At 47.2% G+C, this 22,990-nt stretch overlaps 2 protein-coding genes across 3 annotated transcripts in view; both read left to right on the top strand.

Annotated features, from left to right (window-relative positions):
• The window catches only part of LOC143777155 (uncharacterized), a 349,344-nt gene that overhangs the window by 170,251 nt on the left and 156,103 nt on the right, over nt 1-22,990 (top strand). The window lies entirely within an intron of this gene.
• PDE3A (phosphodiesterase 3A) overlaps nt 1-22,990 on the top strand; it is a 448,233-nt gene that overhangs the window by 274,750 nt on the left and 150,493 nt on the right. The gene's annotated exons all lie outside the window — the stretch shown is intronic.

The following is a 22,990-nucleotide window of genomic DNA, read 5'->3' as shown; positions in this document are numbered from 1 at the left end:
GTTTTCCATTCATCTCCCTGCCTAATGCGCACAAGGTTATACGCACCACGAAGATCTATCTTGGTGAACCAACAGGCACCCTTAATCCGAGCAAACAAGTCCGACAATAGTGGCAGAGGGTATTGAAATTTAACCGTGATTTTATTCAGAAGCCGATAGTCTATACAAGGTCTCAAAGATCCGTCCTTCTTGGCCACAAAAAAGAATCCCGCACCAAGAGGGGAAGAGGATATGCCCCTTCTCCAAAGACTCCTTTATATAAGAACGCATTGCGGTATGCTCAGGTACAGACAGATTAAATAATCGTCCCTTAGGAAACTTACTACCAGGAATCAAATCTATAGCGCAGTCACAGTCCCTATGAGGAGGAAGAGCACTGGACCTGGACTCACTGAATACATCCTGATAGTCAGACAAATACTCAGGAACTTCCGAAGGAGTAGAGGAAGCAATAGACACCGACGGGGAATCGCAATGAATTCCCTGACAACCCCAACTTGACACAGACATTGCCCTCCAATCCAGAACTGGATTATGGGTCTGTAACCATGGCAGACCCAAAACGACCAAATCATGCATCTTATGCAGAACAAGAAAACGAATCACCTCCCGATGTTCAGGAGACATGCACATGGTCACTTGTGTCCAATACTGCGGTTTATTCTCCGCCAATGGCGTAGCATCAATTCCTCTAAGAGGAATAGGATTTTCTAAAGGCTCCAGGACAAAACCACAGCGCCTGGCAAACGACAAGTCCATAAGACTCAGGGCAGCGCCTGAATCCACAAACGCCATAACAGGGTAGGAAGACAATGAGCAAATTAAAGTCACAGACAAAATAAATTTAGGCTGCAAGTTACCAACGGCGACAGGACTAACAACCTTTGTTAGGCGTTTAGAGCATGCTGATATAACATGTGTAGAATCACCACAGTAAAAACACAACCCATTCTGACGTCTATGATTTTGCCGTTCAGTTCTAGTCTGACTTCTATCACATTGCATTAAATCAGGCGTCTGTTCAGCCAACACCACCAGAGGATTAGCGGATTTGCGCTCCCGCAACCGCCGATCAATCTGAATGGCCAGCGTCATAGAATCATTCAGACTTGTAGGAATGGGGAAGCCCACCATCACATTCTTAATGGTTTCAGAAAGGCCATTTCTGAAATTTGCAGCCAGAGCACACTCATTCCACTGAGTAAGCACGGACCATTTCCGAAATTTTTGGCAATACACTTCGGCTTCATCCTGGCCCTGAGAAATAGCCAGCAAAGCCTTCTCTGCCTGAATTTCAAGATTGGGCTCCTCATAAAGCAATCCGAGCGCCAGAAAAAACGCATCAATATTTGCCAATGCCGGATCTCCTGGCGCCAATGAGAAAGCCCAATCCTGAGGGTCGCCCCGCAAGAAGGAGATAACAATTTTAACTTGCTGAGCTGAGTCTCCAGACGAACGAGGTCTCAAAGACAGAAACAATTTACAATTATTCCTAATATTCCTAAATTTAAATCGATCTCCAGAGAACAGCTCAGGAATAGGAATCTTAGGTTCTGACATAGGACTGCTAGTAACAAAATCCTGAATGCCCTGCACACGAGCAGCAAGCTGATCCACACTAGTAATCAGAGTTTGCACATTCATGTCTGCAGCAGAGTCTCAAGCCATTCAGAGATAAAGGGGAAGGAAGAGAAAGAAAAAAAAAAAACTCAGAACTTCTTTTCTTTTAATCCCACTTCTGCAATGCATTAACTATTCAGTGGCCTGGCATACTGGACAAAAAACAGAATAATACAAAAAAAAAAAAAACAAGAAAGCAGGACTTAGCTTATGTTGCAAAAATCAGGACCAGTAGACAAGAGCAACCAGACCAGGACTGATTACATGGATGCCAGGCAATGGACTAAGACTCCAGGAAGTTTAAATAGAAACACCCAGAGTGTTAACGAACCAGGTGACTACCAACCTGGGGAAAGAGTATACAAGAGCCATACCGCAAGTGACCACAAGAGGGAGCCCAAAAGTATAGTTCATAACAGTGTTCCACAGGTCTCTTCTGAAGAAGGTGGTGGGTTCTGTGGACGCGGCGCCTATGCCACCTTCAGTTTTGGTGGATGGTAACCTGGAATTTGAAGTCTCTAAGGTGGTTGACTCTCGTGTAGTGCATCGCACTTTACAGTACTTGGTACACTGGCGTGGTTATGGGCCTGAGGAGAGGTCCTGTGTTGTGAATTCTGTTCTCGAGCTCCCTCCTGTGGTTATGAATGGTACTTCGGCGAGTTCTGTTCATGGACTCCCTCTGGTGGATGTGAGTGGAGCTGCTGGTTCTGAGATTCCTTCTCCAGCTGATCTCGTTCAGGTCTTGGCTGGCTGCTCTATTTAACTCCACTCAGATCGTTACTTGATGCCAGCTGTCAATGTCCTAGTACTGGTTCAGTTCACTTGGATCTTTCAGATGACCTGTCTACTTCAGCAAAAGCTAAGTCCTTGCTAGCTTATTTGTTACCACTGTGTTTTTGTCCAGCTTGCTATAATGAATTTATCTTGTTAGCTGGAAGCTCTGGGATGCAGAGTGGCACCACCGCGCCGTGAGTCGGTGCGGTGGTTTCTTTTGCACACTCTGCATGGTTTTTTGTTAGTTTTTTATGCTTACCGCAAAGATACCTTTTCTATCCTCAGTCTGTTTAGTCAAGTCTGGCCTCCTATGCTGTAACCTATTTCATTCCTGTGTTTGTAACTTCCATCTTAACTCACAGTCAATATATGTGGAGGCTGCCTATTTCTTTGGGGAATTTCTCTGAGGCAAGGTAGGCTGTATTTTCTATCTTTAGGGGTAGTTAGCTCTTAGGCTGTGAAGAGGCGTCTAGGCAGAGTCAGGAACGCTCCACGGCTATTTCTAGTTGTTGTGATAGGATTAGGGGTTGCGGTCAGCAGAGCTCCCACTTCCCAGAGCTCGTCCTGTATCGCTAGTTTGCTCATCTGGTCATTTCTAGTGTTCCTAACCACCAGCCCAACATAACAGTACAGCTGGCCCACAAAGTGTTAATGCATCTCAATAGAGGGATAAGAGAAGTTCTGAGACCATTTTTTTTTCTCTGCAGTGTATTTTGTATTTCTTTTCCCCTTAACCTCTGGGTGGTTCAGGACACAGGTGTAGATATGGACATTCAAGGTCTGTCCTCTTGTGTGGATCAACTCACTGCAAGGGTACAAAGCATTCAAGATTATGTAGTTCAGAACCCGATGTTAGAACCCAGAATTCCAATTCCTGATTTGTTTTCTGGGGATAGATCTAAGTTCCTGAATTTCAAAAATAATTGTAGACTGTTTTTTGCTTTGAAACCCCGCTCCTCTGGTGACCCCATTCAGCAAGTAAAAATCATTATTTCTCTGCTACGTGGCGACCCTCAAGACTAGGCACTTTCCCTTGCGCCAGAAGATCCTGCATTGCGCAATGTAGATGCGTTTTTTCTGGCGCTTGGATTGCTTTATGATGAACCAGATTCAGTGGATCAGGCAGAGAAAATTTTGCTGGCTTTGTGTCAGGGTCAGGATGAAGCGGAGGTATATTGTCAGAAGTTCAGAAAGTGGTCTGTGCTTACTCAGTGGAATGAGTGTGCCCTGACGGCAATTTTCAGAAAGGGTCTTTCTGAAGCCCTTAAGGATGTTATGGTGGGATTCCCCACGCCTGCTGGTCTGAATGAGTCTATGTCCTTGGCCATTCAGATCGATCGACGCTTACGTGAGCACAAAAATGTGCACCATTTGGCAGTGTTTCCTGAGCAGAAGCCTGAGCCTATGCAATGTGATAGGACCTTGACCAGAGCTGAACGGCAAGAATACAGACGTCAGAATGGGCTGTGTTTTTACTGTGGTGACTCCACTCATGCTATCTCTGATTGTCCTAAGCGCACTAAACGGTTCGCTAGGTCTGTCACCATTGGTACGGTACAGCCAAAATTTCTTTTGTCCGTTACTCTGATTTGCTCTTTGTCGTCCTATTCTGTTATGGCATTTGTGGATTCAGGCGCTGCCCTGAATTTGATGGACTTGGAGTTAGCCAGGCGCTGTGGTTTTTTCTTGGAGCCCTTGCAGTATCCTATTCCATTGAGAGGAATTGATGCTACACCTTTGGCCAAGAATAAGCCTCAGTACTGGACTCAATTGACCATGTGCATGGCTCCTGCACATCAGGAGGATATTCGCTTTTTGGTGTTGCATAATCTGCATGATGTGGTCGTTTTGGGTTTGCCATGGCTACAGGTCCATAATCCTGTATTGGATTGGAAATCAATGTCTGTATCCAGTTGGGGTTGTCAAGGGGTACATGGGGATGTCCCATTGTTGTCTATTTCGTCTTCCCATCCTTCTGAAGTCCCTGAGTTCTTGTCAGATTACCGGGATGTATTTGATGAGCCCAAATCCATTGCCCTACCTCCTCATAGGGTTTGCGATTGTGCTATTAATTTGATTCCTGGTAGTAAGTTTCCGAAGGGCCGACTGTTCAATTTATCTGTGCCAGAACACGCTGCAATGCGGAGTTATATAAAGGAGTCCTTGGAGAAAGGGCATATTCGCCCGTCGTCGTCACCGTTGGGAGCAGGGTTCTTTTTTGTGGCCAAGAAGGATGGTTCTCTGAGACCTTGTATAGATTACCGCCTTCTTAATAAAATCACCGTCAAATTTCAGTACCCATTGCCGCTACTGTCTGATTTGTTTGCTCGGATTAAGGGAGCTAGCTGGTTCACCAAGATAGATCTTCGAGGGGCGTATAATCTTGTGCGTATTAAACGGGGCGACGAATGGAAAACAGCATTTAATACGCCCGAGGGCCATTTTGAGTACCTGGTGATGCCATTCGGGCTTTCTAATGCTCCATCTGTGTTTCAGTCCTTTATGCATGACATCTTCCGAAAGTACCTGGATAGATTCATGATTGTATATTTGGATGATATTTTGGTCTTTTCGGACGATTGGGAGTCTCATGTGAAGCAGGTCAGAATGGTGTTCCAAGTCCTTCGTGCTCATTCCTTGTTTGTGAAGGGGTCTAAATGTCTCTTTGGAGTTCAGAAGGTTTCATTTTTGGGCTTCATTTTTTCCCCTTCTACTATCGAGATGGACCCTGTTAAAGTTCAGGCCATTTATGATTGGACTCAGCCTACTTCTGTGAAGAGCCTTCAGAAATTTCTGGGCTTTGCTAATTTTTACCGTCGCTTCATCGCTAATTTTTCTAGTGTTGTTAAACCATTGACTGATTTAACCAAGAAAGGTGCTGATGTGGTCAATTGGTCCTCTGCGGCAGTTGAGGCTTTTCAGGAGCTGAAGCATCGTTTTTCTTCTGCCCCTGTGTTGTGTCAGCCAGATGTTTCGCTCCCGTTTCAGCTCGAGGTTGATGCTTCTGAGATTGGAGCAGGGGCTGTTTTGTCTCAAAGAGGTTCTGATGGCTCTGTAATGAAACCATGTGCTTTCTTTTCTAGAAAGTTTTCGCCTGCTGAGCGCAATTATGATGTGGGTAATCGAGAGTTGTTGGCTATGAAGTGGGCGTTTGAGGAGTGGCGACATTGGCTTGAAGGAGCCAAACATCGCGTGGTGGTCTTGACGGATCACAAGAATCTGACTTATCTCGAGTCTGCCAAGACTGAATCCTAGACAGGCTCGATGGTCGCTGTTTTTCTCCCGCTTAAATTTTGTGGTTTCGTACCTTCCGGGTTCTAAGAATGTGAAGGCTGATGCCCTTTCTAGGAGTTTTGTGCCTGATTCTCCGGGAGTTCCTGAGCCGGCTGGTATTCTCAAAGAGGGGGTAATTTTGTCTGCCATCTCCCCTGATTTGCGGCGGGTGCTGCAGGAGTTTCAGGCTGATAGACCTGACCGTTGCCCAGCGGAGAAGCTGTTTGTCCCTGATAGATGGACTAGTAGAGTTATCTCTGAGGTTCATTGTTCGGTGTTGGCTGGTCATTCTGGAATCTTTGGTACCAGAGATTTGGTGGCTAGATCCTTTTGGTGGCCTTCCTTGTCATGAGATGTGCGTTCTTTTGTGCAGTCCTGTGGGACTTGTGCTCGGGCTAAGCCCTGCTGTTCTCATGCCAGTGGGTTGCTTTTGCCCTTGCTGGTCCCGAAAAGGCCCTGGACGCATATTTCCATGGATTTTATTTCAGATCTCCCTGTCTCTCAGAGGATGTCAGTTATCTGGGTGGTTTGTGATCGCTTCTCTAAGATGGTCCATTTGGTACCTTTGCCTAAATTGCCTTCCTCCTCTGATTTGGTTCCATTGTTTTTCCAGCATGTGGTTCATTTACATGGCATTCCGGAGAACATCGTGTCGGACAGAGGTTCCCAGTTTGTTTCAAGATTTTGGCGGTCCTTTTGTGCTAAGATGGGCATTGATTTGTCTTTTTCTTCAGCTTTCCATCCTCAGACAAATGGCCAAACCGAACGAACCAATCAGACTTTGGAAACATATCGGAGATGTTTTGTTTCTGCTGATCAGGATGATTGGGTGTCCTTCTTGCCTTTGGCTGAGTTCGCCCTTAATAATCGGGCCAGCTCGGCTACTTTGGTTTCGCCTTTTTTCTGTAATTCTGGTTTCCACCCTCGTTTTTCTTCAGGGCAGGTTGAGCCTTTGGACTGTCCTGGTGTGGATTCTGTGGTGGACAGGTTGCAGCAAATTTGGACTCACGTAGTGGACAATTTGACATTGTCCCAGGAGAAGGCTCAACGTTTCGCTAACCGCCGTCGCTGTGTTGGTCCCCGACTTCGTGTTGGGGATTTGGTTTGGTTGTTGTCTCGTTTTGTTCCTATGAAGGTTTCGTCTCCTAAGTTTAAGCCTCGTTTCATTGGTCATGATAAGATTTCTGAAATTATTAATCCTGTGTCATTACGTTTGGACCTTCCAGCTTCTTTCGCCATCCATAATGTGTTCCATAGGTCGTTGTTGCGGAGATATGTGGCTCCTATGGTTCCCTCCGTTGATCCTCCTGCCCCGGTGTTGGTTGAGGGGGAGTTGGAGTATGTGGTGGAGAAGATTTTGGATTCTCGTATTTCAAGACGGAAACTTCAGTATCTAGTCAAGTGGAAAGGTTATGGTCAGGAGGATAATTCCTGGGTGGTTGCCTCTGATGTTCATGCTGCCGATCTTGTTCGTGCCTTTCATTTGGCTCGCCCGGGGCAGCCTGGGGGCTCTGGTGAGGGTTCGGTGACCCCTCCTCAAGGGGGGGGTACTATTGTGAATTCTGTTCTCGAGCTCCCTCCTGTGGTTATGAATGGTACTTCGGCGAGTTCTGTTCATGGACTCCCTCTGGTGGCTGTGAGTGGAGCTGCTGGTTCTGAGATTCCTTCTCCAGCTGATCTCGTTCAGGTCTTGGCTGGCTGCTCTATTTAACTCCACTCAGATCATTACTTGATGCCAGCTGTCAATGTCCTAGTACTGGTTCAGTTCACTTGGATCTTTCAGATGACCTGTCTACTTCTGCAAAAGCTAAGTCCTTGCTAGCTTATTTGTTACCACTGTGTTTTTGTCCAGCTTGCTATAATGAATTTATCTTGTTAGCTGGAAGCTCTGGGATGCAGAGTGGCACCACTGCACCGTGAGTCGGTGCGGTGGTTTCTTTTGCACACTCTGCGTGGTTTTTTGTTAGTTTTTTATGCTGACCGCAAAGATACCTTTTCTATCCTCAGTCTGTTTAGTCAAGTCTGGCCTCCTATGCTGTAACCTATTTCATTCCTGTGTTTGTAACTTCCATCTTAACTCACAGTCAATATATGTGGGGGCTGCCTATTTCTTTGGGGAATTTCTCTGAGGCAAGGTAGGCTGTATTTTCTATCTTTAGGGGTAGTTAGCTCTTAGGCTGTGAAGAGGCGTTTAGGCAGAGTCAGGAACGCTCCACGGCTATTTCTAGTTGTGATAGGATTAGGGGTTGCGGTCAGCAGAGCTCCCACTTCCCAGAGCTCGTCCTGTATCGCTAGTTTGCTCATCTGGTCATTTCTAGTGTTCCTAACCACCAGCCCAACATAACAGTCCTGGGTACCAGCCTTGGACATTCATGCGGATCGTATACGATGAGAAGAAAAACGGCTGCACTCACCAACCTTCTTATGCAGGTCACTTTATTCAGTCCATTATAACACGGCACGGGGGTGTACACATAGGGTTATGCGGCAGCTGAACGACGATCGTTTCGCACCTGTCTGGTGCTTCAACGGGAATCCGTTGAAGCACCAGACAGGTGCGAAACGATCGTCGTTCAGCTGCCGCATAACCCTATGTGTACACCCCCGTGCCGTGTTATAATGGACTGAATAAAGTGACCTGCATAAGAAGGTTGGTGAGTGCAGCCGTTTTTCTTCTCATCGTATATATTCACTTGGTTTCCTTGGCTACGGCACCCGACACCCAGCAGGACAGCAACATTCCATTAACTCACAGGCTCGCATACATACAGGATCTGTGGTGCGGGTCGCTGACTTCCTTATCTGCATACCATTCATGCGGATCGGCTGGTCAGGTTTTTTCATCGTCGCCATCCGGACAAGCCGGGTCCTATAAGCCGTGAGGGCCCTGGGGTCCCTCGTAGAAGGCGGGGTACTGTCATGTCGGACGCCGTTCAGACCAGGTCGTCCAACAGACAGCGGTAGTTCCGCTTTTGACCACTCTCTGCTCATTGGCGTCTGCTAGGTTTTGTCCAGCTGTTCCAGGGTTAATTTACCTGATCCTCGGATTGGAAGCTGGGCCATGCCCATTGCCTTTAAATAGCTTTCCTGATCATTGGGCGTCGCCGATTATAGCTTCTGTCTTGCGTTGTTATCTCGGTCTGGTGAGGAGAGCTGGTTGTTGGAGATTCTTTGCTGGTGGTGTATTTTCCTTTGTCTTATTTACTCCTTCCTATATTTGTGTTTATTTTGCCCTGCACATTTATAGTGTATTCCTGAGTGACTGCGGCGTGGTGTATATTTTCCTTCATCCTTGTCTGTGCTAACTGTGGGTATTGGTGTATTGCATTCACTGGGTGGAGGGCGGAGGTTTTCAGCTTAGGGTTGTAACAGGAGGCAGGGTGAGGTTCGAGGCCTGGACATGCACACCATCAGTGTAAACTTCAGGTAGAGGGTCAGTCAGCATTTCCCTAGTCTGAGTGGAAATTGCAGGGGCCCGGGTTATTAGCTCTCGCCCACCTAGTCTCCCCGTGACACTATCTGATCGCTGTATCTGCCTCGGCTCTATCTGATCGCTGTATCTGCCTCGGCTCTATCTGATGGCTGTATCTGCCTCGGCTCTATCTGATCGCTGTATCTGCCTCGGCTCTATCTGATCGCTGTATCTGCCTCGGCTCTATCTGATCGCTGTATCTGCCTCGGCTCTATCTGATCGCTGTATCTCCCTCGGCTCTATCTGATCGCTGTACCTGCCTCGGCTCTGTCTGATCGCTGTACCTGCCTCGGCTCTATCTGATCGCTGTATCTGCCTCGGTTCTGTCTGATCGCTGTATCTCCCTCGGCTCTATCTGATTGCTGTACCTGCCTCGGCTCTGTCTGATCGCTGTACCTGCCTCGGCTCTATCTGATCGCTGTATCTGCCTCGGTTCTGTCTGATCGCTGTATCTCCCTCGGCTCTATCTGATCGCTGTACCTGCCTCGGCTCTATCTGATCGCTGTATCTGCCTCGGTTCTGTCTGATCGCTGTATCTCCCTCGGCTCTATCTGATCGCTGTATCTGCCTCGGCTCTATCTGATCGCTGTATCTGCCTCGGCTCTATCTGATCGCTGTATCTGCCTCGGCTCTATCTGATCGCTGTATCTCCCTCGGCTCTATCTGATCGCTGTATCTGCCTCGGCTCTATCTGATCGCTGTATCTGCCTCGGTTCTGTCTGATCGCTGTATCTCCCTCGGCTCTATCTGATCGCTGTATCTGCCTCGGCTCTATCTGATCTCTGTATCTCCCTCCGCTCTATCTGATTGCTGTATCTCCCTCGGCTCTATCTGATTGCTGTACCTGCCTCGGCTCTATCTGATCGCTGTATCTCCCTCGGCTCTATCTGATTGCTGTACCTGCCTCGGCTCTATCTGATCGCTGTATCTGCCTCGGCTCTATCTGATCGCTGTATCTGCCTCGGCTCTATCTGATCGCTGTCCCACACTGTCGGCCATTGTTTCAGGTCCCTGTCAGTTTCTCTGTAGGAGCGCAGCTCTTGTAGTCTTGCAGGTAATGCAGCAGTCACACCCTACCGTACCTGGATGAGTGGCCCCTATAATATCCTTGCCAGTCTCCATTTATTACGTTTCTTACAGTGAGACTGACGGCTCGATCAGGACCTCCAGCCCCACCGTGTGTTTGCTCCGAGCTCATCTCCTCCCTAACAAGCCCTGTATTATTGAGTAATTGATTTCTTTTATTGCAGGAACTTTCCGGCGATATACTAAGTAGTGGGTGACTAGTCATGAGGACGTTTTTTTCCCAGGCAGGTCAGCGCACTAATCATGTTATCACGCCTCTGCGTCCCTGACAGTGGTCATTTGCATGGGTTCCCTGTGGTGCCCAGGGTGGTGGCAGTAACTGGTGTGTCTGAGCCGGGCGTCTGTGCCATGGGTGGTTGGCCATTGACGTCCCTGATATGCTCAGTGGAGACAAGTCCGGAGACTCTGCCGGCAGCTCCTGTGTAATCACCGACCAATGATGTGCCCGATGTGGTCGATGGTTTAGGGAACGCAGGCGGGTCACAATATTGTGAGGAACTTGTGGCCTGGTGATGTCATGTGGAAAAACGGCTCCTGGACACTTGGAGTAATGGCGGCACCGCTGGTCCAGGATGTCACATAGAAAGCTGATGGCGGCAGCTTCTACACAAGCCAGAAGGGGGTGTTTCCTCAACATTGGGCTACAAGCCCGGTGCGGTCCCGCTGCGGAGCCCCTGTAGTCTGGCTCTGCCCCCTGTGGTGATTGACAGGTCCCTCACTGGGCACACACATGATGGAGCGACCTGGGAGCAGACGGAGTCATCTGGTCTCTAGCTTTGGTCCCTGGCTGAAACTTTAAAGTATATTTTCTCTGAAAAGTCAGTGCACATGACAGAAGTATAAGCCTGACTGAGCCGTGCGGCGGCCGGGATCCGCTTCATGCTGTACGCAGTGTGGATCAGATGATCACAGGTTCTCTGGAACATGTCGCCGCCGTCCCGTGATTCCACCGCGCCTGGACTTCTTGCTATTGCCCTTTCAATGGTGGGGAGTTTCTCTTTGTGTCCCTGTTTGTGGCATCTGCCACCTTGTACCTGTCGCCTTACGAGTGATTCCACTGTCACTTCCTGTGGATTCCAGCACAAGATCCTTTCTTCTCTGTTGCTCATCTGTGAACCTGATCTATGCTAATTCTCGTGTCCAGTTTGTCTCAGGCTCGGTGCAGTAATCGGTGCACTGTAAGTATCAGCTGCCCTGCAGATCAGCATGGCCGCCAGGGAAAGCAGCAGGGGAAATCATGCAGCCGCCACCAAATTATCGGAGAAATCACGCAGATCCCACCACTGCCACCAATTTGTCAGAACACTGGAGAGATCACACAGATCCCACCACTGCCACCAATTTGTCAGAACACTGGAGAGATCACACAGATCACACCACTGCCACCAATTTGTCAGGGAGAACACCGGAGAGATCACACAGATCCCACCACTGCCACCAATTTGTCAGGGAGAAAACCGGAGAGATCACACAAATCCCACCGCTGCCACCAATTTGGCAGAACACCGGAGAGATCACGCAGATCCCACTGCTGCAACCAATTTGTCAGAGAGAACACCGGAGGGATCTCGCAGATCCCACCACTGCCACCAATTTGTCAGAGAGAACACCGGAGAGATCACACAGATCCCACCACTGCTACCAATTTGTCAGAACACTGGAGAGATCACACAGATCCCACCACTGCCACCAATGTATCAGGTAGAATAATGGAGAGATTATTTTTATTTATTTATATGGCACCATTGATTCCATGGTGCTGTACATGAGGAGGGGTTACATACAGGGTTATAGATATAATTTACATAAAACTAACAAATGCGGAGTGATACAGAGGGGCGAGGACCCTGCCCTTGCGGGCTTACATTCTACAGGATCATGCATATCCCACCACTGCCACCAATTTGTCAGGGAGCATAGCGGAAAAAACGTGCCAATCCCACCACTGCCACCAGTTTGTTAGTGAGTATACATATTAGTCAATAGAACAATGAAGAGAACACATTCAAAATATCATAAACACTATGGGCCTCCATTAGCTAAAAAAGGCTAAACATAATGATACACGTGTACACGCCCCCGGAAGGAGAATTCTATCGAAACGCGCGTCGGGGATTTAGCAGGTTCTGTGCTATTCCTTTTGTGGTAAATATGTTCTGAAGTTTCTTTCATAACTGTTCGACACCCGCCAGTTTTAGGTGATGTTTGAGGCATTTCTAGTAGGGCACATGGTACCATGATGAGGAGTTTTTCTTAGGTATCATTATGTTTAGCCTTTTTAGCCCAGGAACCTTAAAGGCGTGGTTATTTTGCTGGCATGCACATAAGCACTTTAGATAGAGGTTGTCTCCACTCGCAATCCTTGGAATCATTTTTTACCACTACCATTACGTTGTTAGTAACTATTAGTGGCTTGTCCACAACAGACGTTTTAGGTGACCGGAATATTCACATGTGACCTGTTTTATTAGATCAGAGGTACTTTTTACCATATGATTGGTTTGTGTATAATAGTTTGAGATGTTTTATCTTTGATATCAATAAAAATTGTTTTGAATTTCACATTCATGTGGCCTAATTTTTTGTGTGGGAGGCCCATAAGTGTTTACACCAGTTTGTTAGGTAGGACAATGGAGAGATCACGCAGATCCCACCGCTGCCACCAATTGTCAGAGAGAAGACTGGAGAGATCACGCAGATCCCACCGCTGCCACCAATTTGTCAGGGAGAACACCGTATAGATCACGCAGATCCCACCGCTGCCACTAATTTGTCAGAGGAATACAACTCCGCTGCCTCCAATTGCCAGGGCAATTACGCAACTGACTGACGGGTGATGGACGAGGCTGCGGCTGCTCCTACTAATAGGCCAGGTACTGGGGGACAAAACAGTGAGTGTATGGTATATACACCTCCGATTCCAACACAAGGAATACATACATATACACACACACATATATATAGACCAGTACGATCACTGCCAGCCTCACATAAACAAGAAAAAGGAACAACTACTTGGTACCACCACAAATCGCTTGAACAGGCTGATTGGACCGCCGTTACAGGCGGCGTATGGCTTCAGGGTGCGGTTTACAGAGCAAGAGGAGCAGAGATATTAAATGTTATATATTTAATCCAGAAGGTAGGCAGTGTGTATAAGAAATATATAAGGTTATACAAAATGGGTCAAATAATGTGATATATGCAATTACTTGAAATAAAAAGGGTAAGCAGAAGAAATGTACTAAACCTGATGTCATGCAAATGGCTCAGATCTTAGCAGAGAGATGTAGTTCTTAGGAAAATGGACAGAACCCAAAGCAAGCTGCACCCTCCCAGACTGACAGATGACCAAACCCAAATTCTGCTTTTTATTAGATAATTGTTACACCTACACACCTCCCCTTGGTGAGCGCATGTGGGGTGCTAGTTCTATGATGGGCTAGGTCTTTTGGAAGTTTATGAGATCCCCATCTTTCAGGATATCTTCGCCCCTGGAGGTCCCAGGTGGTAGATATTATTTACTATCATGGTTTGACCTTTCCATAGAGATGAAACATGGCAAGGGTAGCATCTAGTGATGAGCGAGTACACTTGTTGCTCGGGTTTTCCTGAGCACACTCAGGTGGTCTCCGTGTATTTGTTAGTGCTCGGAGATTTAGTTTTCATTGACTCAGCTGCATGATTTATGGCTGCTAGACAGTCTGAATACATGTGGGGATTCCCTAGCAACCAGGCAACCACCACATGAACTCAGCCAGGCTCGAAGCCGTAAATCATGCAGCTGAGTCAACAAAAACTAAATCTCTGAAAAATAACAAATAATCGGCGATCACCCGAGCGTGGTCGGGAAAAGCCGAGCCACGAGTACACTCGCTCATCACTTAGTAGCATCAACTATTGGACCGATATTAAATTGGAGGTGCTCGGCTGGCCTTACGGTGATGTGAGTTAATGCATTATGTTTGACTGCTAGCTACAATGTCGAAAATACAGTTGTGCTCAAAAGTTTACACACCGCAGGACAATTTTTTATTTCTTGGCCTTTTTTCAGACAATATGAATGATAACGCTAAAACTTTTTCTCCACTCATGGTCAGTGGTTGGATGAAGCCATTTATTGTCAGACTACTGTGTTTTCTCTTTTTAAATCATAATGAAAAGACAAAACATCCAGATGACCCTGATGAAAAGTTCACATTCCTTGGTGATTGTGGCCTGGTAACATGCACAGAAGTTGACACAATGGGTGTGAATGGCTACTAAAGGTAACATCCTCACCTGTGACCTGTTTGCTTGTAATCAGTGTGTGTGCATAAAAGCTGAGTGAGTTTCTGGGATCCAGACAGACTCTTGCATCTTTCATCCAGCCACTGACGATTCTGGATTGTGAGTCATGGGGAAAGCAAAAGAATTGTCAACGGATCTACGGGAAAAGGTAGTTGAACTGTATAAAACAGGAAAGGGATACAAAAAGATATCCAAGGAATTGATAATGTCAGTCAGCAGCGTTCACACTGTGATTAACAAATAGAAAATCAGGGGCTCTGTAACAACAAAACCACGGTCAGGTAGACCGACAAGAATGTCATCCACAACTGCCAGGAAAATTGTTCGGGATGGAAAGAAAAACCCACAAATAACATCAGCTGAAATACAGGACTCTCTGAAAACTAGCTGTGTAGCTGTTTCAAGATGCACAATAAGGAGGCACTAGAAGAAAAATGGGACAGAAGAAAGCCATTACTGCACAAATGCCACAAAGTATCTCACCTACAATACGTAAAACAGCACAGAGACAAGCCTCAACACTTCTAGAACAGGGTTATTTGGAGTGATGAGACCTAAATGTAACTTTTTGGCCACAACCATAAACGTTACATTTGGAGAGAGGTCAACAAAGCCTACGATCAGGGCCGGCTCCAGGTGTTCATGGGCCCTGGGCGAAAGAGTCTCGGTGGGCCCCTTTAACACATACCACAATTCATAATGCACGGATACGGCAGAGAAATATAGGTATAGTACAATGCCAAAGATTTCACTTACTTCTTACATCACATGAGTGATATCTATTGTACATTCTACATTAGCTCAGAAACCAGACAGTATAGTCCTCTATACAGAACAATGAGCCCCATATATTGCTCCATACAGAATAATGAGCCTCATATAATGCTCCATACAGTATAATGGGCACCACAGAGTGCTCCATACAGAGTGAGCCGCATATATTGCTCCATACGGAATTGACCCCATAAAATGCTCCATATAGTATATGATGGGCCCCATCTATTGCTCCATATATAATGAGCCTCATATAATGCTCCATACAGTATATGATCGGCCCCATACAGTATACTGAGTCCCATATAATGCTCCATACAGAATGGGCCCCATATAATGCTCCATACAGAATGGGCCCCATATAATGCTCCTTACAGAATGGGCCCCATATAATGCTCCATACAGTATATGATTGGCCCCATACAGTATACTGAGTCCCATATATTGCTCCATACAGAATGTGCCCCATATAATGCTCCATACAGAATGGGTCCCATATAATGCTCCAAAAATAATTGGCCCCATAAGATGCTTCATATATTATTGGCCCCATATACTGCTCCATATGTAATAGTCCCCATATACTGCTCCATATTGAATTGGCCCCATAAGATGCTCCATATTAAATTTGCTCCATATTAAATTGGCCCCATATAATGCTCCCTATAGAATTGGCTTCATAAGATGCTCCCTATATTATTGGCCCCATAAGATACTCCATATAGAATTAGCCCCATATAATGCTCCATATATGAGCCCCTTCTGATGGTCCCCATATATTGCTCCAAATATTAAAAAAAAATGAAATACTCACCTCTCATTGCTTGACGCTGCTCTGGACTCCTCACCGTCGACATCTTCCTGCTTTCTGTGCTGCGACTGCTCAGGCAGAGGGTGTGCACTGGTGACGTCGCGCCCTCTGACCTGAACGTCACAGCCAGAGGATGGAAGACACTGCAGCGCTGGAACCGGGAGAGGTAAGTATCGCAAGTGCCGGGCCCTGAGCAGGCGGGGGGTCCACTCGCGGGGGCCGGCACTATAGCGCGCCAGTGTCCCCAATGGCGAGTGGGCCCTCTGCCTGCTCAGGACCCCGGCACTTGCCCGGGTGCTGATGCCGGTACTGCCTATGATGAAAGGAACACCATTCCTACTGTAAAGCATAGAGGTGGATCGCTGATGTATTGGGGAGGTGTGAGCTACAAAGGCACAGGAAACTTGGTCAAAGTTGAAGGAAAGATGAATGCAGCACGTTATCAGCAAATACTGGAGGCAAGTTTGCAATCATCAGCCCGGAAGCTGCGCATAGGACAAACTTGGATGTTCCAACATGACAACGATCCAAAACACAAGGCAAAGTCGACCAGTCATTGGCTACAGCAGAACAAAGTGAAGGTTCTGGAGTGGTGTCAGGAATCACCGGGAGGATATTTTTATCATCCCCACCGCTCACACTAATATGTCATGAACTGGAGTTGTTTGGTTGCCCAGTTCTTTTCTGAAGGGGATTTATCTATATCCCACTTCCGGTTTGGAACTTGCAGCTCTCTGGTGCCCCCATTACCCTCGGGTCAGACAGGGTACTGCAGCTAGGATAATTAGTCGATAAAACGGCTGTCTTACTTTGTACTGGCTAATGGGCACGCTGCAGCGAGGGTGATATAACTACTCCCACTCAGGCGGGAACAATAATTATCAACGCCGTCCGTCGCTACCAGGTTTCCTAGATGCGCAGGACAAATCAGCTGCCTCCAGCTCCGATTTCTTAATAACGGGTCCCGAGCCAACCCAGATTAGTACCGTAATTCCCTTCAGAGGACGTGACAGTACGTTATAGAGCAAGGAGAAGCGAAGCTAGTAATTTTATATATTTTACTCCAAAAAGGTAGGCAGTGTTTACAGACGTATAAAAAGATATTATAAAAGTAGACATGTATTATATGTACAAACAATTACAACTAAAAAAGGGATTAACAGAAGAAAAATCGACATACGGTTCTTTCACATCATGGCTAACCATGCGGCTCTGGGGAAGGGCATATATCCCAGTGCATGACAGATGCGACTCTCAGCTAGACTCGGAACAAAAGACTAGTGAAGACTGATGTCTCCCTCACTTATCTCCCCCAAAACCAAGGCACTCCTGCTGTGGTGACCTCACTCAGAGGCTGAATGCTCCCCTTTCTTAACATTATGAAAAGCCATTTTTACACATATCTTCACGTATGAACCTCGTAGCAGAAAGACAACGTTATCACTATGCTTAGAAAGTCCTGATGGTTAATTTAAGTGGAAACACGTTGTGGCTAGGAGCTCCAGTTAAGCAGTAATGCGTTTCTCACTTTGGACTTAGCGCTGGGCTCCCTAAACCCACCAGTTAGGAACCCTGTGTCTGCGGTTTAAGGAAATATGAACAGCCTATTTCTATGAATATCCTGTTTTGATATATTTGGTCTTAAAGGACCACTGTAGCTACACAAAGGGATTGCCATGCGTTGCTACTCTTTACGTTCGGTTTCACAGTTGCAAACAAAGACATTCCTGAGAGAGGGGGAAAAAGCGTGGCTTAGATGTGCTCTGATGTGTTATGCTTCACTCTGCTGTGATGTGCTCTGATGTGTTATGCTGCACTCTGCTGTGATGTGCTCTGATGTGGTGTGATGCTGCACTCTGCTGTGATGTGCTCTGATGTGGTGTTATGCTGCACTCTGATGTGATGTGCTCTGATGTGGTGTTATGCTGCACTCTACTGTGATGTGCTATACTATGCTGTGGTGTTATGCTGCACTCTGCTGTGATGTGCTCTGATGTGGTGTGATGCTGCACTCTGCTGTGATGTGCTCTGATGTGGTGTGATGCTGCACTCTGCTGTGATGTGCTCTGATGTTGTGGTTTTATGCTGCACTCTGCTGTGATGTGCTCTGATGTGGTGTGATGCTGCACTCTCCTGTGATGTGCTCTGATGTGGTGTGATGCTGCATTCTGCTGTGATGTGCTCTGATGTGGTGTGATGCTGCACTCTGCTGTGATATGCTCTGATGTGGTGTGATGCTGCACTCTGCTGTAATGTGCTCTGATGTGGTGTGATGCTGCACTCTGCTGTGGTGCTCTGATGTGGTGTGATGCTGCACTCTGCTGTGATGTGCTCTAATGTGGTGTGATGCTGCACTCTGCTGTGGTGCTCTGATGTGTGATGCTGCACTCTGCTGTGATGTGCTCTGATGTGGTGTGATGCTGCACTCTGCTGTGATGTGCTCTGATGTGGTGTGATGCTTCACTCTGCTGTGATGTGCTCTGATGTGGTGTGATGCTTCACTCTGCTGTGATGTGCTCTGATGTGGTGTGATGCTGCACTCTGCTGTGATGTGCTCTGATGTGTTATGCTTCACTCTGCTGTGATGTGCTCTGATGTGTTAGGCTGCACTCTGCTGTGATGTGCTCTGATGTGGTGTGATGCTGCACTCTGCTGTGATGTGCTCTGATGTGGTGTGATGCTGCACTCTGCTGTGATGTGCTCTGATGTGGTGTGATGCTGCACTCTGCTGTGATGTGCTCTGATGTGGTTTTATGCTGCACTCTGCTGTGATGTGCTCTGATGTGGTTTTATGCTGCACTCTGCTGTGATGTGCTCTGATGTGGTGTTATGCTGCACTCTGCTGTGATGTGCTCTGATGTGGTGTGATGCTGCACTCTGCTGTGATGTGCTCTGATGTGGTGTGATGCTGCACTCTGCTGTGATGTGCTCTGATGTGGTGTGATGCTGCACTCTGCTGTGATGTGCTATACTATGCTGTGGTGTTATGCTGCACTCTGCTGTGATGTCCTCTGATGTGGTGTGATGCTGCACTCTGCTGTGATGTGCTCTGATGTGGTGTGATACTGCACTCTGATGTGATGTTGTCAGGACTCTGAACATTTTTTACCTTTTGTGCATTACTGCCCTCTTCCAAGATGGCGTCTTTGGTCTCATGTGCACTGTGTCTTCCTGCTATAAAACTCCACCCCAGCCTTCAGTCTGTGCTAGAGTATTCTGCCTTGCATCCAGCTCCTGACCTCTGATTACTCCCTGGCTATACACCTGCTCCTGTGAACCTGTGTGGTGATCCTGCTACTCTGCTCTGAGTTCCTGCTGCATACATCGGTTTCCAGTAATCCTCCTTCATCTGCTGCTCGTGTTTACTTCATCTGCATTTGCTGGACATGTAAGCTGTTGCTGCTCTGCAATAACCTGAGACTATTACCCAGGCCTCCCTGGTTGAGCTAAGATATGATTTGAACTGCCTAATAAGCATATCTATCTGTGTCTGGACTAAGACAAGGATTTATTCGTGTCAAGTATCCTCAAGAATAACTGTGCTTCATAGACTTTCTGCGTGATTGCATTTTCCTCTGAAGTTTCCTATAGACTGCTGAGCTGCATTTGATATTTGCACCAAGTGTTGTGGACTTAAGTTTCTCTCTGCACCTGTTTGAATCACCGTGTGATAATATAGACTTTACCACTTATAAAACTGTGTCCTGTTGTCTTGTTCCACGCAAAGAGTCTCCCGAGTTATCCCCTATAATTATTACCGATGTGCTCTGATGTGGTGTGATGCTGCACTCTGCTGTGATGTGCTCTGATGCAGAGGTGTCAAACTGCATTCCTCGAGGGCCGCCAACAGGTCATGTTTTCAGGATTTCCTACTATTGGGCAGGTGATAATTTAATCACCTGCACAGAATGATTCCAGCACCTTGTGGAATGCTAAGGAAATCCTGAAAACATGACCTGTTGGCGGCCCTCGAGGAATGCAGTTTGACACCTCTGATCTGATGTGTTATACTGCACTCTGCTGTGATGTGCTCTGATGTGTTATGCTGCACTCTGCTGTGATGTGCTCTGATGTGGTGTTATGCTGCACTCTGATGTGATGTGCTCTGATGTGGGGTTATGCTGCACTCTGCTGTGATGTGCTCTGATGTGGTGTGATGCTGCACTCTGCTGTGATGTGCTCTGATGTGGTGTTATGCTGCACTTTGCTGTGATGTGCTCTGATGTGGGGTGATGCTGCACTCTGCTGTGATGTGCTCTGATGTGGTGTGATGCTGCACTCTGCTGTGATGTGCTCTGATGTGGTATGATGCTGCACTCTGCTGTGATGTGCTCTGATGTGGTGTTATGCTGCACTCTGCTGTGATGTGCTCTGATGTGTTATGCTGCACTCTGCTGTGATGTGCTCTGATGTGTTATGCTGCACTCTGCTATGATGTGCTCTGATGTGGGGTTATGCTGCACTCTGCTGTGATGTGCTCTGATGTGGTGTTATGCTGCTCTCTGCTGTGATGTGCTCTGATGTGGTGTGATGCTGCACTCTGCTGTGATGTGCTCTGATGTGGTGTGATGCTTCACTCTGCTGTGATGTGCTCTGATGTGGTGTGATGCTGCACTCTGCTGTGATGTGCTCTGATGTGTTATGCTTCACTCTGCTGTGATGTGCTCTGATGTGTTAGGCTGCACTCTGCTGTGATGTGCTCTGATGTGTTATGCTGCACTTTGCTGTGATGTGCTCTGATGTGGTGTTATGCTGCACTCTGATGTGATGTGCTCTGATGTGGGGTTATGCTGCACTCTGCTGTGATGTGCTCTGATGTGGGGTTATGCTGCACTCTGCTGTGATGTGCTCTGATGTGGTGTGATGCTGCACTCTGCTGTGATGTGCTCTAATGTGGTTTTATGCTGCACTCTGCTGTGATGTGCTCTGATGTGGTTTTATGCTGCACTCTGCTGTGATGTGCTCTGATGTGGTGTTATGCTGCACTCTGCTGTGATGTGCTGTGATGTGGTGTGATGCTGCACTCTGCTGTGATGTGCTCTGATGTGGTGTGATGCTGCACTCTGCTGTGATGTGCTCTGATGTGGTGTGATGCTGCACTCTGCTGTGATGTGCTATACTATGCTGTGGTGTTATGCTGCACTCTGCTGTGATGTGCTCTGATGTGGTGTGATGCTGCACTCTGCTGTGATGTGCTCTGATGTGGTGTGATACTGCACTCTGCTGTGATGTGCTCTGATGTGGTGTTATGCTGCACTCTGATGTGATGCTGTCAGGACTCTGAACATTTTTTACCTTTTGTGCATTACTGCCCTCTTCCAAGATGGCGTCTTTGGTCTCATGTGCACTGTGTCTTCCTGCTATGAAACTCCACCCCAGCCTTCAGTCTGTGCTAGAGTATTCTGCCTTGCATCCAGCTCCTGACCTCTGATTACTCCCTGGCTATACACCTGCTCCTGTGAACCTGTGTGGTGATCCTGCTACTCTGCTCTGAGTTCCTGCTGCATACATCGGTTTCCAGTAATCCTCCTTCATCTGCTGCTCGTGTTTACTTCATCTGCATTTGCTGGACATGTAAGCTGCTGCTGCTTTGCTATAACCTGAGACTATTACCCAGGCCTCCCTGGTTGAGCTAAGATATTATTTGAACTGCCTTATAAGCATATCTATCTGTGTCTGGACTAAGACAAGGATTTATTTGTGTCAAGTATCCTCAAGAATAACTGTGCTTCATAGACTTTCTGCGTGATTGCATTTTCCTCTGAAGTTTCCTATAGACTGCTGAGCTGCATTTGATATTTGCACCAAGTGTTGTGGACTTAAGTTTCTCTCTGCACCTGTTTGAATCACCGTGTGATAATATAGACTTTACCACTTATAAAACTGTGTCCTGTAGCTGTCTTGTTCCACGCAAAGAGTCTCCCGAGTTATCCCCTATAATTATTACCGATGTGCTCTGATGTGGTGTGATGCTGCACTCTGCTGTGATGTGCTCTGATGCAGAGGTGTCAAACTGCATTCCTCGAGGGCCGCCAACAGGTCATGTTTTCAGGATTTCCTAGTATTGGGCAGGTGATAATTTAATCACCTGCACAGAATGATTCCAGCACCTTGTGGAATGCTAAGGAAATCCTGAAAACATGACCTGTTGGCGGCCCTCGAGGAATGCAGTTTGACACCTCTGATCTGATGTGTTATGCTGCACTCTGCTGTGATGTGCTCTGATGTGTTATGCTGCACTCTGCTGTGATGTGCTCTGATGTGGTGTTATGCTGCACTCTGATGTGATGTGCTCTGATGTGGGGTTATGCTGCACTCTGCTGTGATGTGCTCTGATGTGGGGTTATGCTGCACTCTGCTGTGATGTGCTCTGATGTGGTGTGATGCTGCACTCTGCTGTGATGTGCTCTGATGTGGTGTTATGCTGCACTTTGCTGTGATGTGCTCTGATGTGGGGTTATGCTGCACTCTGCTGTGATGTGCTCTGATGTGGTGTGATGCTGCACTCTGCTGTGATGTGCTCTGATGTGGTATGATGCTGCACTCTGCTGTGATGTGCTCTGATGTGTTATGCTGCACTCTGCTGTGATGTGCTCTGATGTGTTATGCTGCACTCTGCTATGATGTGCTCTGATGTGGGGTTATGCTGCACTCTGCTGTGATGTGCTCTGATGTGGTGTGATGCTGCACTGTGCTGTGATGTGCTCTGATGTGGTGTGATGCTGCACTCTGCTGTGATGTGCTCTGATGTGTGATGCTGCACTCTGCTGTGATGTGCTCTGATGTGGTGTGATGCTGCACTCTGCTGTGATGTGCTCTGATGTGGTGTGATGCTGCACTCTGCTGTGATGTGCTCTAATGTGGTGTGATGCTGCACTCTGCTGTGATGT

This window comes from Ranitomeya variabilis, chromosome 5 (genome assembly GCF_051348905.1).
Source record: "Ranitomeya variabilis isolate aRanVar5 chromosome 5, aRanVar5.hap1, whole genome shotgun sequence".
NCBI lineage: Eukaryota > Metazoa > Chordata > Amphibia > Anura > Dendrobatidae > Ranitomeya > Ranitomeya variabilis.
Note: the sequence above shows the minus strand (reverse complement) of the source record. Positions and strands in the feature narration are given on the sequence as shown.